At 38.3% G+C, this 14,075-nt stretch overlaps 1 protein-coding gene across 1 annotated transcript in view; it reads left to right on the top strand.

Moving 5' to 3' along the window:
* The window catches only part of PDE1A (phosphodiesterase 1A), a 294,992-nt gene that overhangs the window by 76,693 nt on the left and 204,224 nt on the right, over positions 1-14,075 (top strand). The gene's annotated exons all lie outside the window — the stretch shown is intronic.

The following is a 14,075-nucleotide window of genomic DNA, read 5'->3' on the forward strand; positions in this document are numbered from 1 at the left end:
AGAAGGAAACGGCAACCCACTCCAGTATTCTTGCCTGGAGAATGGGGTACAGTCCATGGGGTTGCATAGAGTCAGATAGGACCAAGGGACTTATCGATTTCATCAGAGCCACTGTTTAGTTTTTCCTTTCCAAGCTTCTATTGATAATCAGATCCTAAAATATATCTTCCAGATGTGGGCAATCACCTGACTTTCAGTTATTCTATGAGAAATTGACTTCCATTGGTTTGAGACATTTAGAGAAAAATAAATATCTGGAAACTACCCCTAACTGTCACCGTTGTTAATGTATTAGAAAATTTAAGTACTTTATCTGCATTTATGGCTATTGAAAAAATGGAAAATTTGATAACTACTTCGATAAACAGCAGATTAAATTGTAGAAGCAGTGATCTAAGTGGGCAAAATCATTTATGCTGCTCAAGTGGTGCTAGATATCAGAGTTTAATGAAATTATTTTTAAAATCCCTAGAAGTCAGAAGCTGTCTATTTCAAATGCATTTTGTCTTCAAATTATCCTAAGAACATGTTCTGTTGCTCAATGTGCTTTTTGTTAACACTGCTGAAACAATAAAAAAGCAAAATGGCCATCCTTTGCTATGTCGGCCTTTAATTTGTCATAGTTCATAAAAATAAAAAGCTGTACAAGTTGTAACAACCAGAGCCATTCTCGGGGAGTAAGGAAAATCAGAGATCAGAATATTGTAGGTTCAGAAGTAAAGACAGATGGGTGAGTCAACTGGTGAGTGTGGTAACAGTGGTGGTTGGGTCAGGGGGAGTCAACCATCCTTACAGTTGAGTCCTGGGGGCCTCTACCCTGGTTCCTGCTCTAGCCTCCTCTGACCATGCCCGCCTCACAGATAGAGGAGTCCACAGAAGCAACTGGAAATGTCCTCTTAGCGCCTGTACACACCTCAATTCTTTTTTTATAATTTTATTTATTTACTTTTGGCTGCACTGGGTCATCACTGTGTATGGGCTTTAAGGTTGTAATGAATGGGGGCTTCTCATCTCCGTGGCTTCTCCTGTTGTGGAGCACAGGCTCCAGGTGCCCAGGCTCAGTACTTGTGGGGCTTAGTCGCCCCACGGCATTTGGGATCTTCCTCTACCAGGGATTGAAACCCATGTCTGCAGGACTGGCTGGCAGACTCTCAACCACTGAAATACCAGGGAAGTCCACAAGCCTCTCTTCTTGACCACATTTGAGGAGCTTGGCATGCCAGGATTCCATACCCATGTGAATTAGAATCTGGTTCTAGGCCCTGCAAGAGCTTCTTCCCAAGTCTATCTTCCTAAGGGTGGACTGATCCATCTCAATTATCATACCATTTACTTCCTCTCCTATGATATGGTTTCCTTCACATATATTTTGCTTCAGTTGAGTCTCATGTGGTTTCAGAACTTCTCCCTCAGGAAAAGGCAGATTTCACCTAAATGTCTTAAAATTCTGTTGCTAATATCTATAGGTCTAACTTTGCTTTCCTTCAGTCATTAAACACTATAAATAATTATATTGCAAGTGGCCTCCATTGAGAGCTTGCCACTCCTACTGTGGTTATTTCTCTTGGCTGGATCTAGTTTGTAGAACTTTAATCTACAAACATGTATTGTGTGATTTTCCTCTCAAGACATGCTTGACTTCCAAGAGCTCTGGAAATTTCCTTTTCCATTTTACCTTAGCTCACCTCCTGAACTTGACTCTTTGCTTGTTTTTGCTACTCTTCAGCTCTCTTCTTTTCAGAAAGGTTCTTGTCCTGGTCTCTCTGATCAGGCCATGGTACTTTCCCTTTCATTTCACTATCATTTAATTTTCTCTGGATATTGTCTTTTATATTATTTTCTCCTTTTTCACCTCAAAGATGCTTTTGTTCCTGATTTTAGTATTTCAAATATAATCGCAAATATTGCAGAAAGGGATAAGGAGGTAGAAGGGATTTACCACAAGCATTTCTTTTATATAAGTCCCTTTGTGATGAATGGCTGGTTTTTTCACGTGCCTAGGGATTGATGGTTTTGAACTGTGGTGTTGGAGAAGACTCTTGACAGTCCCTTGGACTGCAAGGAGATCCAACCAGTCCATCCTAAAGGAGATCAGTCCTGAATATTCATTGGAAGGACTGATATTAAAGCTGAAACTCCAATACTTTGGCCAACTCATGTGAAGAGTTGACTCATTGGAAAAGACCCTGATGCTGGGAGGGATTGGAGGCATGAGGAGAAGAGGACGACAGAGGATGAGATGGTTGGATGGCATCACTGACTCGATGGACATGGATTTGGGTAAACTCCGGGTGTTGGTGATGGACAGGGAGGTCTGGCGTGCTGCAATTCATGGGGTCACAAAGAGCTGGACACAACTGAGTGACTGAACTGAACTGAACTGAAGGGATAGTTTTACTGTAGATTGGGGCAGGTGGGCTCATGGAAAGGGGAGATGCCTGCCTCAGTTTCACTAAAGCCCACCCTGGGACCTGGCATGTTGCTCAAGCGGCTGGTGGAAGGAGAAAACTGGCATTCCTTAGAACTGACCTATTCATAGGTGGGCTCCTGGTTTCTTGTGAGGGTCTGCAGGCATCTGAGAATCCCATGCCCCACTGAGAGAGTCTTTTTGGCCAAATATGTGCCTAAGGACACTGCTCTTCCTTCTTCTAGCCTTGTTGAGTCTGGATTGCGATTGTTCTGGCCAGTCTGAGGGAAATGTTCAACTTTGGTGATTCCACATATAAACTGAATGCTATTACGTGTGTGTGCTTATTCGCTCAGTTGTGTCTGACTCTTTGCAACCCCACCGACTGTATGACCCTCTAGGCTCCTCTGTCAATGGGGATTCTCCAGGCAAGAACACTGGAGTGGGTTGCCATGCCCTTCTCCAGGGGATCTTCCCAACCCAGGGACTGAACCCAGATCTCCTGCTTTGCAGGAAGATTCTTTACAATCTGAGCTTCCAGGGAAGCCTGAATGCTATTATAGTCACATTTAAAACTGATATTCTACAACATAGATATAGAGGGCAAAATCCCTGCTAATAATTTTAACTTTAAAATTTTTCTTTACTAGAAATTTAGTTATACACCAAGTCAAGAGGAAGACCATAAGAAAGAGGAAAAAATTACAGCTCTAACTGCATTTTTCCTGCTTTTTAAAAAGGGAACATTGTATTTTTATTTTGTACTGTGCCCTGCAAATTTTGCAGCCAGCCCATATGTAGACATTCTTTGTGAGAAAACACTTCTGCTTATGCTCAAATAAGGATGCAATAGTCAGCACACTAATGCTGAACAGAACATGCTGGTAAAATCCAGCAATTCAACTCCTAGGGAAATACCTAATAGAATACATAATATATTCATTGAAAGACATGCACAAGAATAGTCATCGATGAGCTATCTCTTATAGCACTAACCTGAAAGCTATCCAAAAGCCCAATAATTGTGGGAAAAAAATCATGTCTAAAAGGAACAATATGCTAAGGAATCCACAAAGATCATGATGAATGAAAGAATCCAAATACGGAAAAGTGCATGCAATATAATTCCACTTAATCAAATCAAAAACAGGCACGACTAATCTATGGTTTTAGAAGTCAGGATAATACTTACTATTTTGAGGGGTTGGGTAAGTACAAAAGGAAGGCATAAGTGGAAATTTTGAGGTACTAATAATATTTTCTTGATCTTGATCCTAATGTAAATATGTTCATCTGTGAAAAATTATCAAGTTGTACCTTAACATTTGTGTACTTTCTGTACATGTGTTCAATAAAAAGTTAAAAAAATGTAGCATGAAACAGCCTCCCTTCTTCTCTTCACCGCTACTATAGAGTATGACCTGATTCTGTTCATGTGAAGTTCAGTGGAAGAAATAAATAGCAAAATCAATTTATTTTCTTGTTTATGCTAAAGTTACTATAGTGAATGAAGTGAAGTTGCTCAGTCGTGTCCGACTGTTTGCGACCCGTGAACTGTAGCCCACCAAGCTCCTCCGTCCATGGGATTCTCCAGGCAAGAATACTGGAGTGGGTTGCCATTTCCTTCTCCAGGGGATCTTCCCTACCCAGGGATCGAACCCAGGTCTCCCACATTGCAGGCAGACATTTTAACCTCTGCACCACCAGGGAAGCCCTTGTAAATAAAGAAGAAACCTTTGTTTTTGATTAAAACTTTGTAAAAGTATAAAGAATAACAGGAGGAAAAATATATTTCTATCATAAAAGTCCCTCTAGACAGCAATTGGCAATGACTTGGAAAGGATGACATTATACCCATGGTGGATTCATGTCAATGTATGGCAAAACCAATACAGTATTGTAAAGTAAAATAAAGTTAAAAAAAAAAAAAGAGATATCCTATGGAGTATAGTTCATGAATTAGAACCATCCTTGGTGAGGTTGAAGCAATGTGGTTTTGTAAATAAACCAAAAATTGGTATGTGAGAGGAATGTACTCCTGTTGGTTTAGTCTAATTATATATTTTCTCTCTTTTGTTAATTGTCAATATTGATTTATGAGCAATTAATTTGGGCAGTTTTCAAATATCCTCAGACAGTTTTCTCATAGGAACAGTAAAAACTTTGTATATTAATAGATTTTGGCAAATTGGAGAGGATTAGACAAATATAAATTCTTACTGAAACATAAATTTGTAGAATATTTAAAATAATTAATCTCTACTTTCTAATATTTGACATTTATTATTGTCAAATAGTTTCAAATCCATGACGGTTGAACTATAGCAGAAAACTAAATGTCTGATGATAGAATATTTAGCTAACTTATTATCTGTCCCTATCATATTTACAGATTCCTGTAGCGTTTCTCTGGGGCTTCGTAGGTGGGTCAGTGGTAAAGTATCCTCCTGACAATGCAGGAGATGCGGGTTTGATCTCTGGGTCAGGAAGATCCCCTGGAGAAGGAAATGGCACCCCACTCCAGTATTCTTGCCTGGGAAATCCCATGGACAGAGAAGCCTGGCAGGCCACAGGCCATGGAGTCCCAAAGAGCAACGAAACAGCAGCAGCAGTATAAGATTTTTCTGCCGATGGTCTCTTTAGACAGCTTGGCTTCCTTTCTATCACAAGTTGGTTTCTTCAAAACCAAATCTGATAATATTAATTTTGTAGTTACAAGTTTGACTTCCTACTACCTTTTGAATAAGATCCAGTTTACTTAATCTAGTCTACAGCTTGTTCCTAACCTGGGCACAAACTGTTCCTTTGAGAAGAGGCAATAATTTGAAATTCCAATCTGCTTCTACTACATAACCACAGCATGACAAAATAGTCTCCTACTGTTATCCTCCAGAGAGTTTAAATATCTTTCCTTTTGAACATATGTGTGTGTGTTTGTGTTGGTGTTTTAATTTTCAGACTAAGTATCATATCTAGCAGCCTATGGCTTTGGAAAGGAATGCGGTTTGACAAATCTTAATCTTCCTAATCAGAAAATTGATGGCTCACAGAAATTTCAAGTGCCTTTCAATGTCAGAAATACTACTAAAAATTCCACCAACCTGATCTCTGCCCAAGTACAACAAAAAACATGACAGAATAAGCTAAACATAAATGCCTGTCACTGGAAAGCTTTTCCATTCAATTTGTTGTTGTAGTTAAGATCCCAAGGACTCAATGGCCGTATTATCTTGCTGACCTGTACTGGCTCCATTGGAGGTCAGTACATGATTTTGGCAAACAGAAATGGAAAGTGTGTCTTTTTCAGACAGATTCTATGTTTGTCCTGTTTACTTATAATATTTTAAAAAATTATATTGTTCACCCACAGATGCTTCCCTTTTCCCCCACTGAGCTCCATTTTGTAATCTGGACTTGAATATATCAAAATCCTGCTCCTGGCATCCACAGCCAAGAGCTTTCTGACTAAATAAATTTAGCAGTCAAAGGTCTGGTCTGTACAGTCACTTGGGTTATTTTCAATTCTCCTGAGACTAAAATCACCATAGCAATGACATTTTATTCTACCTACCTCCTTATTGGAGAAACCTATTAATATACCATTTATCAGAACAGATTAGTTTATTTTGGTACTACAATAACACTTTGTACAGGAATTCAAACTATCCCTCCTCTTTTGCACAGCCTTTTCTTTCTTGAATTCTTTCCTCTGGTCACAGACAAAATCAATCTGTTTCACTACGGAAAAGTATAGAGCAATTTGAACCTTATATTTAGAGTAAGATAAAATTACTGTCCCAGGTGTATAGCAGCCCAAAGCTCTGGCACAAGGTAAGAATTTGAGATGGAGGGCTAGATCTTACAGTGTACCTGGACACAGAGCTGAAGATAACAGACTACTCTGTGTACTGAAGGAACAGAACGGGTAGGATCATGTGCAGTCCATAGAGGCAGATGGCTAGATGTGATCCACACACTTCAGCGAAATGTGCCAAAGAAAGGAAATACATGTGTGAGAAATGAGGAGAAATCCCCTAAGCCATGTGAGAACATAGGAGGAAGCTTTTCTGGGGTATCTGTGGTACACTGCTAGGTGGTCTGAGCTGATTTGTATGGGGAATAAATATGCCCAAATGCCAGACTTTATTTTTCTGGGCTCCAAAATCACTGCGGATGGTGATTGCAGCCATGAAATTAAAAGACGCTTGCTCCTTGGAAGGAAAGTTATGACCAACCTAGATAGTATATTCAAAAGCAGAGATATTACTTTACCAACAAAGGTCCTTCTAGTCAAGGCTGTGTTTCTTTCAGTGGTCATATACGGATGTGAGAGTTGGTCTATAAAGAAAGCTGAGGGCCGAAGAATTGATGCTTTTGAGCTGTGGTGTTGGAGAGGACCCTTGAGAGTCCTTTGGACCACAGGAGATCAGTCCTGGGTGTTCATTGGAGGGACTGATATTGAAGCTGAAACTCCAATACTTTGGCCACCTGATGCGGAGAGCTGACTCATTTGAAAAGACCCTGATGCTGGGAAAGATTGAGGGCAGGAGGAGAAGGGGACAACAGAGGATGATATGGCTGGATGGCATCACTGACACAATGGACATGGGTTTGCGTGGACTCCAGGAGTTGGTGATGGACAGGGAGGCCTGGTGTGCTGCGGGGTTTCATAGGGTCACAAAGAGTCAGACACGACTGAGCGACTGAACTGAACTGAACTGAAATGCCAGTGACCACCAGAATACTGGCGTTCTATGCATGTTCTTGGCCTCATTCACCTTTTCTATATACTCCTTTGCTCTTAACTCTGATCATTTCTCTTTCTTACTAGAAGGATCTAACAATCTCCCTGAATTCCTAAAGATTCTTTTCAATATACGCAGAATAGGAAAGTGACCCTTTTCTGCCTTTTGTATTCTTTTGTTTGCCCATCCTGATTTCTTCAGTTTATTGTTGTAAAATCAGTATATAATTTAACCGGTACATTATTTTCTTTCTTAAGATTTAGGTTTACAGAGAAGTATGTCCGAAACAAATTGCAAACATACTGTTGGCTTTACATCAGCATAGCATTATTGAGTTTAATAATGTCTTCAAATTTCCAGGAGTGGATTTATTTCATTTGTGGCTGGCACTTGTTGCTTCCTTTAAAAATGGTCTTGTACCACCATAACAATCTGCCTTTTTCTTATGCTTTTGCTCTCATCTAGCAAAAATATTTAAAAAATATCAACTTTCAGGTCCCTCCTTCATGACGCTCTTTATGATCCTCTCTGATTTTGAAATCAATGCTTTCTCTTAAGTGCTCTCATTGTACTTGTTTTTATCTCTTTGTTAATATTTTTACATTATGATTGTTTATGCATTTCACACCAGATGGAAATCTCTTTGAGAATGGAGAACATGCCCTTTTCATTCCTATTGTACAGTATGTAGTATGCCACCTGTCTTAAATTAGGCATTTGATGTATATTAGAGAAAATTCATGCTGTGATTAATAAAATTTTCAATCTGTAATTATATCAGAGGCAAAGGAAGTAGTAAGTTGTTAAGATCATAAGAAAAACATAATTTTAACAAAATGAAATAGATATCCAAGTTCATTAATATTGACACTGAATAGATGAGTTATATAGTAGGATAGCAAAATTATTTATAACATTTCAGTCTCCAGAGGCTTTAGTATTAATTTCAGAGTTTACAACTTTAAATTAGATTAATAATTGAAGTTAGCAAATTGCTTTCTTTGTAGCAGAGTCTGTGTACACTCCCTTCCCCTTGGGTTATTAATGAGAGATAGGGCCAGTTATCTATTAAAGGGATATCTGGAGCTTTAAATAAAATTACAATTTAAAAAATTTCGTATCAGGATTTAAATTAAACATTTTTTATGGCAAAATAGCTTTTACATTTAGGCCACAGGGAAAAACAAAACTTATTATTTTATTGTTTATTGTTTATTATTGTGTTCTTCTTTCTCACATGGATGAGGATTTAACCCTTAATGTTCAGATCTGTCTGTATAGACCTTTATTTCAGATCTTATTTTGAAGAAATTTATTGGAAAAAACAAACAGAAGGTCTAACTACTTACTTCTTAACTGGCTGTCAAATGATGGAAAAGTGCTTCTATGTAGGACAAGTCAATTTCTTTTCAGCTCTCTTGGGGCTTCCCTGTTGGCTCAGATGATAAAGAATCTGCCTGCAATGGAGAACCAGGTTCAGTCCTTGGGTTGGGAAGATCCCCTGAAGAAAGGAATGGTTACCCACTCCAGTATTCTTGCCTGGAGAATTCCATGGATAGAGGAGCCTGGCGGGCTATAGTCCATGGGATTGTAATGAGTTGGATACGACTGAGCAACTAACACTTTCACTTTCACTTTCTGAGTGAAATACCTGGAATTTTTCTTGGTATGGGCTTTAAAATCAGACAGGCAGTAGCTCAGACACCAGTTCATCCATTTATTTTCTGAGTGATTGTGGGTTCATCCATTTATTTTCTGAGTGATTGTGGGATTGTCATTCAGATTGAGTTAATTTTCTTATTTTTAAAACAGGACTAAACTATCAATGGTGTAAAAACATGTCAATATGCATACATTTGTGTGTGTGTATGTATCACTTCTAGGTTTTCAAAGAAATAGTAATAGTCTTTCCCTCCAGGAAAGAAACAGGTGCCTTCTGAGTGTCAGGAATGGAGGATGGATGTATTGTTTATGGTATATCCTTCTGCACATTTAGAACATTGTATCATTACATGTATTATCCTTTCCAAAGTAATTTTCTTCATTAAAAAAATCAAACACAATAAAATATAAAATAAAAATTTGAACCCAGTTCCTGACCTGGCTGGGGAAGGGATAGGCTACCCACTCCAGTATTCTTGGGCTTCCCTTGTGGCTCAGCTGATAAAGAATCCACCTGCAGTGTGGGAGATCTGGGTTTGATCCCTGGGTTGGGAAGATCCCCTGGAGAAGGGAAAGGCTACCCACTCCAGTATTCTGGCCTGGAGAATTCCATGGACTGTATAGGCCACGGGGTCACAAAGAGTTAGATACAACTGAGCGACTTTCACTTTCCTGACCTGGCATTCAATAAATATTATTGTTTACACCTTTTCTATTTCATCCTCTAACTTACCCTCACTGAACTGATATCCATGGAAAATATACACACTCTTTCTATGGAAATTTTAATTCTATTATATTTTATCTCAATTCATCTCTGGGTTTCACCAAAGGAAGTTTTAGATTTCACTTTTTCAAGCATTTGTGACCATCAGTTCAGTTCAGTCACTCATTCGTGTCCGACTCTTTGAGACCCCATGGACTGCAGCATGCCAGGGCTCCCTGTCCATCATCAACTCCCGGAGTTTACTCAAACTCATGTCCGTTGAGTCGGTGAAGCCATCCAACCATCTCATCCTCTGTCGTCCCCTTCTCCTCCTGCCTTCAATCTTTCCTAGCATCAGGGTCTTTTCCAATGAATCAGTTCTTCACATCAGGTGGCCAAAGTATTGGAGTTTCAGCTTCAGCATCATTTCTTCCAATGAATATTCAGGACTGATTTCCTTTAGGATGGACTGGTTGGATCTCCTTGCAGTCCAAGGGATTCTCAAGGGTCTTCTCCAACACCACAGTTCAAAAGCATCAATTCCTCAGCACTCAGCTTTCTTTATAGTCCAACTCTCACATCCGTAAATGACTACTGGAAAAATCATAGCTTTGACTAGACAGATCTTTGTTGGCAAAATAATGTCTCTGCTTTTTAATATGCTGCCTAGGTTGGTCATAACTTTTCTTCCAAGGAGCAAGCGTCTTTGTGACCATAAAATAAGTTAAAAATCAACACTATTTTGAAAAAGTTCAAGGTTTTTTGTTTTTAATTATTACTTCTTGTGGGTAGGGATACTATATTTTAGAAAGTTAAATCTTTTAGGCTATTTCAGGTAAAATGAATAAATGTTAAAGATATTGATGTTTTATGAAATTCAAATTTTGAGGGCTTAACTTGTCATAGTTTTGTGTAATGAATATATATATATATATATATATATGTAAGTCTGATGATAGTATATTCATTCCTCTAAGAAATTTATATGTGTGGGTGTCTATTTTTGCTATGGGTGTCTATTCTAGACTCTTGAACAAAAAAGATAACTGTCTTTCTCCTTGCTGAGTTTACATTACATGAGACAGAAATAAACAATATACATGATGAATAAGCAAATTATTTAGTATGTTAGGAGGTAGAATTTGCCATGGAAATAAGACAAATAAGATCAAGATAAGGAAAAATGAGGGTGCCAGGATTTGTGATGACATCCACTACAGTAGTCAGTGTGGTCATATTGAGAGAGACTTGAGCCAAGACTTGCAGTAGATGAGAGAATCAAAGCGCACAGATCCCTGAAGGAAAAACAGAGAGAACAACCGTTTAAGATTCTAAACAGAAGCATGCCTGAGTGTTCAAGGAATAACAAGTGAATGATGCGGGAGGAATGAGCTAAAGGAGCTGAGATGGGAGAGGAGGTTTGGGAGAAAATGGGTTAAGATCATGTAGCGTCTTGTAAGATGTATTAAAAAGAAGTCAGTTTTTACTCTGAGTGAGATGGGGAGGCGCAAAGGACTTGGACAGAGGTTGGCTGCTCTGTTCAGAATAGACTGTTTGAAGGCAAGAAAGGAAGCAAGAGCTAGCATTTATCAGTGTATGGTAGGCAAGGAATTGTGTCCAGAGTGGAGGCATTGGACTTGATAGGGGATATGATTGACCGGCAAAGCCCCAAATAACTTGAAAATATGTTAGTGGAACACCTGGAAGAATGGATTCTTCATTAACTCAGATGGGGATAACTCAGATGAGAAACAATTGAAGATGGAAGAGGGTGATATTGGGAGTTCATTTTTACACATATTAATTATGAGATATTTATTAACTATCTAACTGAAGATAGCAATGAGGCAGAGAGGTTCAGGCTAAAGATATAAAAGTGGTAGTCATCAGGCTAAATAAAGACTCTGAAGCTAGTCAGTCACCTCCTTCCAGCTCCCCCAAAACAAATTCAGGGATCTATCTACCTATAAAGGAGATCCTCATTGATCTTAGCGCAGAGAGTACAGACCTCGTAGAAAGCCAAGGGAAAGGGCAGTGGTCACTGTATCAGGATGCAGAACACCTAGCTGTCTCTGTGGTTGCTTAAGAATAAAGTGACCCTTTCTATATTCTGTGTTTGGGACCAGCTCTTTTTTTTTTTTTTTTTTCTGCAAAGGTTTCTTTCAGGGAAGACAAATAACCATAACTGGCACTTTGAACCAGACCTCTGGATAAAAATACCCTTCTGAAATCTTTGAAATCTTGTGTGTATGAGAGAGAGAGAGAGGGAAGAAATGAGAAAAACAGGCAAAGAAAGCCCAACACACACCATACTATCACTTTAAAGATGCAAGCAGTTTTCTGCCTTGCAAAGATAAAGATACCTTTAGTGCAAAATATTTCTTTGTCCAGAGGAAAGCACGAAAGTAATGACATCACTGTGAAGCAGAAGCCATGGCTGAAAGTGGAGGTGTTTAAAAAGCCACGGCAACAATGAGCTGAATGTGCTGAGTGATTGTGTACACAGTGGTGGGGATTTGGGGATGCTTACAGACTACGTTTCCTTTGTAAAGATCTAGTTGTAATCATTAAGTTGTATTAGTAATTGTTGGTCTTTAACAGGGAATGGTTTCATATTAAAGCCTGAACTTAATTGTGCTGTAGGATTTAGAAGGGAAAGTTTGCTGTCCACATTTTGGCGATTTCGGTCACTAAATGAGAGCAGCGGGTCCCCAGGCAAGCGCCAATGGCCCAGAGCAGTTGAGAGTGAGCTGCAAGGGTGTGCTGAGGGAGGCAATAATGCAGTGCTCCTCAAAACTGGGAAGTAATACACTCAGAACTTGGACTTCCAGATACACCTAAGAATAGAGGAAACCCCCAAAGGAAGCTCCTTAGGTGGAGGTAGAAGCTAGCAGAATCTTGGCATACGTGTGAATGTGATTTTATTCATACACGTAGCGTAGTAAAGTCTGGAGACAAATTACGTATAACTAAGTAATAATAGCTAAGAGGATTGAAGCCAATTTGCAGTCATTACTAAGAATAGTAAAAGTAACCATTCAGTGAATTTGTATATGCTGATATATATTTTTGAAACTGGGGGGTGAGGGTAGGGTTTAAACTTTGTTCCTTTTCCTTTGTAAATATTTCATTGCATATTTGAAAGCTTTCTCATATTCATATATTTTATAGCATAATTCAAGATATAAGTAGTATTTTTCAATAGATATTAATGATGGTATCAAAAACATTGTGAATACTGTCTTACATGTTATTATATAATCAGAAGAAATATTAAATATAGACTATGGATAATCTTGTAAAAGATGACATTTACTATTTAATTCCTAAAAGTGAGAAATCATAGTTATAATATAATAATTCTCCCATTTGGTACTCAATTTAATCATGATGATTTTGATAACTATATCCCAAAACACTTTAATAGTCTGAAGATGTAACTCTGTATAAAAATCCAGCCTTGTCAATTAGGCTGCAAAAAACTTTAAGAGTAATAATTTTTAAAGATGGGGCAATTTTAGTGACAGATTTTCTAGCTTTTTATCTTAAAGGAAATATAGTATTCTATGGTTTCTATGAGAACAAAATTCAAAAGAAGATCACCTAGTTTGGTCTGCTGCTACCGCTGCTGCTGCTAAGTTGCTTCAGTCGTGTCCAACTCTGTGTGACCCCATAGATGGCAGCCCAGCAGGCTTCCCCGTCCCTGGGATTCTCCAGGCAAGAACACTGGAGTGGGTTGCCATTTCCTTCTCCAATGCATGAAAGTGAAACGTGAAAGTGAAGTTGCTCAGTCATGTCCGACTCTTAGCTGCCCCGTGGACTGCAGCCTACCAGGCTCCTCTGTCCATGGGATTTTCCAGGCAAGAGTACTGGAGTGGGGTGCCATTGCCTTCACCTAGTTTGGTCTATTGCTTATTAAATTATACTGAATACCCTAAAACCCCGTTTGTATTTAAAGGATATATTATTCTATAAAGTGGCTGATTTCATATTGTATTGTATATCCATCCAATAATAAAATTACCAAATGAATACCATATGCTTGTACAATAGGTATTAAATATTATTGAATTTAATTTATAAATCAGCCCATATTTTCTGATTTTTGTTTCTCATGATATCATTATATAAAGATGTTTACTGCATTAAAATTTTCACTTTCAAACCATAGACCATATGAGAAAAGTAATATATACTTTGCAACTTTTTCTAATTTCTTGAAATGAATACTATACTCATGGTTAGACTTTCTTCGTTTCTAATATTAGTGTATGCATTTTCCTCTATTTTGTATTTTCTGCATATAAAATTGTATTTTTGTTAATAATTCAGCTCAAAAATAGTTTGTATAAGATTGTATCTGACCCATAGATTAATCATAAAGGTATTTAATTTCCAAGCATATAGGGGATTTTCTGCTTATTATTTTGTTGTTGATTTCTGTCAATGAACTGCAAACACACTCTGTTTCCGAGTCTTTGAGATTTGCTTTATAATCCAGATTCTCAGTAGCAAAATGTGAGCAAATTCTGCTACTATAGAGCAGGTAACTAAA

Source organism: Ovis canadensis, chromosome 2 (genome assembly GCF_042477335.2).
Source record: "Ovis canadensis isolate MfBH-ARS-UI-01 breed Bighorn chromosome 2, ARS-UI_OviCan_v2, whole genome shotgun sequence".
Taxonomy (NCBI): domain Eukaryota; kingdom Metazoa; phylum Chordata; class Mammalia; order Artiodactyla; family Bovidae; genus Ovis; species Ovis canadensis.